Source organism: Borostomias antarcticus (genome assembly GCF_949987555.1).
Source record: "Borostomias antarcticus genome assembly, contig: scaffold_41, whole genome shotgun sequence".
In the NCBI taxonomy this organism is placed as follows: domain Eukaryota; kingdom Metazoa; phylum Chordata; class Actinopteri; order Stomiiformes; family Stomiidae; genus Borostomias; species Borostomias antarcticus.
Genome location: NW_028175687.1, coordinates 1,890,816 through 1,896,645, shown reverse-complemented (window position 1 = coordinate 1,896,645; position 5,830 = coordinate 1,890,816).

Sequence of the window (5,830 nt, the reverse complement as noted above, 5' to 3'; positions counted from 1 at the left end):
ACCAGAGCGGGTACAGTGAAGGACTGCCGATTAACAATAATAGTGGCCTCGAGGTGCATGCGCCCCAGGGCATCGGCGGAGGACATCACATTCAAACCGGCTCCGGCGGTCCTAGACTGCCTGGGAGGGGGTGTGGGAGACGAAGCACCGCTCACCAGTGATCCCACTTTCACTGGCGAGCGGGGGCTTTTGGCCGAACGGGGCAGGACACGCGGCTGTGTCCGGGCTGGCCGCAGTAAAAACAGAGGCGCTCATTTACCCTACGGGCGCGTTCCGCCTCGGTTAGGCGTGCTCCGCCTAGCTGCATGAGTTCGTCTGAGGCAGGGGATATCGAGGCCGGCTGAAAGGGGACCGTTTCATTGTTAGGACCCGGGGAAGTTTGAGGCGGTAGACTGGGAAAGCGCTGACTAGCGACCCGAACTGCGGGAGTAGGAGCGCGGAGATTCCTCTCTTTCCTGCGCTCTCGAAGGCGGTTGTCTATCTTGACAGCAAGGGAAATCAGGAGATCGAGAGAAGCCGGCTCATCTCTGAGTGCCAACTTGTCCTTAAGAGACTCAGACAGACCCGCTTGAAAGGCTGACTGTAGCGCCGCGTCATTCCATCCACTATCCGCTGCTAGTATTCTGAACTCGATAGAGTACTCGGCAACACTATGGCTTCCCTGCTGAATGCGCATAAGGCGAGAGGCGGAATCATGGCCCAGGAGTGGATGGTCAAACACCTTTCTGAACTCGGAGCAGAACGCGCTGTAGGAATTCAGACAGGAAGCCTTGGCCCTCCATGTGGCCTCGAACCAGCCAAGCGGCTGGCCAGTGAGATGGCTGGACACAAACGCGATCTTCTCAGAATCCTGGGAGTACCTGCTGGGCTGGTGAGTAAAAATAAAATCACACTGCATGAGAAATGTGGAGCACTGCACTACGTCGCCGTCATAGGGCTTGGGGTTAGAGAGGTTTGGCTCCCGCCGGTGTAACACCCCTGGGGCATCACGTTCAGCGGCAGGGGCAAGGCCAGCAACGGGGTTGTCTTCCGGGGCCGGGAGAACGACTAACCGGCCCACCTGCTCACTGAGGGTTGCTAGGGTCTGGGCGATGGACTGCAGGTTGCGCTCTGTCTGGGCGGTCTGCTCAGAGAGTGTCTGCATCCCCGTACCAAGCCGTTCCACGACGGCTCGGGTCTCACGGAGAGCATTCGCATGTTGTCCAACGACGAGGCCCTGGCTGGTGATGGCTTGGCGAAGGGAGTCCGCTGGGTCCATTTGTGGCCAGATCGTTCTGTTAGGGCTAGCGGAGGAGGACCCAAAAGCAGACTCAAAAATGGCTTGGAGGTGAAGCCCGGAGGCGTGTTTATTTGGTATGGCCAGGCAGGATCAGGTCGGAGAGGCAAGCGGGGGTCAGGCAGGGACGTGGTAGTCAGACAGGCGTGGGTCGGGCAGGAGCGTGGTACTCAGACAGGCGTGGGTCAGGCAGGAGCGTGGTACTCAGGCAGGCGTGGGTCAGGCAGGAGCGTGGTACTCAGGCAGGCGTGGGTCAGGCAGGAGCGTGGTAGTCAGACAGGCGTGGGTCAGGCAGGTTTGTGGTCCTCAGGCAGGCGTGGGTCAGGCAGGTTAACTAGGATGAATGAAAACAAAGAACGGTGAGACAGGCTCGAGTAAGGAGTAGGGATTTAGCTGGAGTCGTGTTACCCACTGGGTTGGTCAACGATCTGGCACAGAGGGCTGTGTGGACCGGCTTCTTATCCTGCTGGCGATTGGTTGATCAGGACCAGGTGCGTTGAGGTGTGGAGGAGAGGCAATCAAGGTGACGCACGGCAGGTGTGGATCGGGGGCGTGTCTGGCTTGTGACCGCAGACGTGCCCACAGTTCCCGCTGCAGGCTCTGGGAGGTGCTGGGGGAAACGGAGTCCGGCACTGGAGAGACAGGGTCAGACTGGGGGACAGGCTGGGGACCAGCGTCAGAACCGGGGCTCGGGCCGGGGTCAGGGGGCTGAGGAGGTGGACGAGGCTGACGCGGCGGTGCCGTGACAGTTCCTTCAGTGGTAAAAAGATGTCTTTGTAATATTCATGATCTGGTTTTCGAAATTAAGATCTGAGTCAAGTATGACACCTGGGTTTTTAGCCTGGCATTTGGTGTAAATTTTCAGAGTTTTTAAATGTGCAGATAGTTTCTCTCTTTCAGCTTTTTCTCCAATGATCAGTACTTCTGTTTTGTCCTGGTTTAGTTCGAGGAAATTATGTGACATCCATACATTTATATCCGTAATACACTTGACAAGGCAGTCAATCAAGCTGTAGTTACTGGGTGTTACAGAAATATAGAGTTGGGTATCATCTGCGTAGCTATGGTAGCTAATGTTGTGCCTCCTGATGACACTGCCAAGGGGCACCATGTACAGGCTGAAGAGTAGAGGTCCTAGGATCGATTCTTGGGGCACCCCACAGGTCATAGGGATCTTTCCGGAGCTATGGTCACCGAGGGCAACAAAGAAATCATGACCGGTTAGATAGGTCCTAAGCCAATTAAGGACTGGACCGGAGAGGCCAACCCACTTCTCCAGTCTTTTGATGAGGATTGCATAATCTATAGTATCAAAGGCTGCACTCAGGTCCAGGAGGATGAGAACAGAGAGCTCTTTGGAGTCAGCATTAATTCTGAGGTCATTTACAACTTTGACTAATGCCGTCTCTGTGCTATGATGGGCGCGAAAGCCGGACTGGAAAAGGTCAAGCGTAGAACTTGTAGCTAGGAAATCATTAATCTGTTTGAAAATCATTAATCTGTTTGAAAACAATAGTTTCCAGAATTTTACTCAAAAAGGGAAGGTTGGAGATTGGTCTAAAATTGCTAAGAACTGAAGTGTCTAAGTTGTTTTTCTTCAGCAGGCTTGTGGAGGATTTGAGTTTGGATACTACTTTTCTCAACATTTCTGTGTCCACCAGTGTAAACAAGCTCATATGTCCATTACATGGAGGAAGAGGATCTGTGAACAGGATGCATGGCCTTTCCTGGGTGACTTTCCTCCTAATAATCTTATCTCTGAAGTAAGCTGCAAATTCCTCACATTTGGAGGTAGAGAGCAGGTTATCTGGTGTTTTTACGGCAGGGTTTATTAGGCTATCAATTGTTGAGAAGAGCACTCTTGAATTATTGCGGTTGATAGATATGAATTTTGAGAAGTGGTCTTTCCTTGCATTTCTTATTGCTTTATCAAAGGCAGCGAGATGTTCTTTGAGAATATCATGGTGGACCTGTAGCTTGGTCTTTCTCCATATACGCTCAGATCTTCTGCAGGTTCTCTTTAGTTGAATTGTTTCCTCATTTTGCCATGGAGCTTTATGATTGGCTGTGATCTTTTTCAGTTTAATAGGTGCTACAGAATCCAAGGCTGCCCCTACTCTGGTGTTAAAGGCGGATGCTAAGTCTTCAATAGTGCCTGACGGCCCCACTTCTGGAGTTGATAAATTGTTTGTGATCATTATTTCTCTAAAACTATCGGATACTGCGGAGGTAAGATAATGTTTCTTGATAAAGCGCTAGTACTACTTTTGACTTTAGGAACCAATGCAGTGAAGAAGATACAGAAATGGTCAGAGAGAGCGAGGTCACTAATAGAGATGACAGTGATAGTCAGGCCCTTAGTAATCACTAGATCAAGGGTGTCATAATTTGTATGGATGATGGACTGTTAAGGCTAGTTAGCTACGGGGCTCAAATGCACGACACAGGAGGCAGGAAGCTCTTTGCCCAGCAGTGCGTTTATTGCTGGAGCTGGGAGGGAAGGTAGTGCCCGGATGGCTCAGGTTGGGAGCCTGGCAGGCTGGAGGTTGAGGCCGGTTGGAGCAGCTGCAGTGGGTGGCGGGCAGAGTGATGGGCAGGCAAGCCGGATCACAGCATACCTGGTCGTTCTGTAGGGAACACGGAGAGAGACAAGTAAGCCTTGAGGTGCGGTGGTCCAGAGAGCACACAAACACATATATAAGCAGAAATACTTTGTTTAACAACTACGATACTTGCCAAGCGTTTCTTAGGGAAGATCTGGCGATGAATGGCTGGAGAAACCGGCATCTTGTAGGTAGAGGGGGTTCATGAGAAGGTGGCAGCAGGTGTGCAGTGATCAGGCCATAAGCTCATTCGCCCATCAGCTCAACTCATTTCAGCTGTCGTTGGAGCGCCCTCAGTGCCCGTGCCGAGCTGCAGGGGGCGTGTGAGGTAGGCACAGAGGTGGAGGGTTGTGGAGAGGCGGAGGAGGGGGGCGTGTGTGGAGGTGAAACCGTAACAATGGACAGGAGTTCTGAAAATTCGGTAGAGAAGGCAGGGCATTGTTTAGGAGGCCTATACACGGTTACTGCCAGAACTGGGGGCTAGCATTTTAAGAACATAGCGTGGTATTCAAAAGAGGTAAAATCATCAAAGGAGATGATCCTCCTGTCACAACCCATGCCTCTAACCCTGCCTCTCTGCCTGCCCCTAACCCTATCTCCGAGAACGAGTCCCCTGGCACCTCCCAGAGGGCGCAGAGGGAACTGCGGGCTCGTCGGCGTGAGCAGCTGCCGGTCATTCCGGTGATTGCACCCCATCCTGGCCAGCCACCACCTGCAGCCCATCAGCCCAGGAGGTTAAGAAGCCACTCCACACAGCATGCGGCGCCAGATCGTTGAATTCCCATGTGGTAACCTCACGGCTCTAGCTCCCTTTACCTTGCCTGTTTTTGACCTTGCTACTGTAACCACCGTTTTTGTCCCCTGAGCTTTTTATTTACCTGTCTTGTTTTTGGTTTACCCTTCCAGGACTCCCGCCATTGCCTGAACCCAGCCTGCCTGACTACCCTGCCCGTCTACCAAACCCAGCCTGTCCGACTACCCTGCCTGTGTAACAAACCCAGCCTGCCTGACTACCCTGCCCGTGTACCGTACCCTGCCTGGATTATTGACTATTCTCTGCCCAACCCTGGACTGTACCTTGAACCAATTAAACGTGCCATCTTGGCTTCTCCCCCTTATCCTGCCGTCGTGTCTGCTCTTGGGTTCACCTCCTGACCCCTTAACACCTGCAGCTGAGGGCATCTGTATATAACATAGGTATTTAAGGAGCACTGTACTGTATCGTATTGATAGCAGTAGCCAGTGCACTGTGGCATCTTGTAAAACTGAAGTTACTATGTGTAGGAGTACTGTACATGATAGCAGTAGCCAGTGCACTGTGACATATTGTAGCCTACCTTTTAGCCATATTATCATCATATTGCTCAAATGTAACATGCTCTATCAAGTTAATAGCCAAGTTGAAATGAAATAAGACCTATTAGGGGACTGAGGGTATGCAGTGTATGCTGCCCGTGACAGAAATCATCAGCATTAGCCTACTATGTTCCCTGTACGCTCCAGATAGCCCACTTCACCATCTATGTTCAAGGGAGCCAAAGCGTAAAACTACGCTCTCTACTGGTTGGGTTCACACAACCGCCCCATCTTTTGCATTGGGAGAAAAACTTGAAATAATTATAAATCGATATCAATGGATTGACAAAGCCATAAACTAGGCTACTAACAATATCAAATTCCGCCGCAATAATGTGCGGTTTCTCAAAGGTACTTTTTATTTCTTTAATTTAGGTCTACGTTGTAGTTATTTTACAGAGAGAACTACAACGATCCCTCTATTGTATTTTAGATTGCTATTCTTGCACTTTGCCTTCAGCACTAGATTATGCTCTTAGTCACTTGTTTCAGAAAGGAGATGCACTTGTGAGTTCTGGCAAGTAGCCTAGTAGGCTAGTAGCCTACATTGGCTTTTCCTACGTTAAATGCAATTATTGTTAGTTGCTTTGGATAA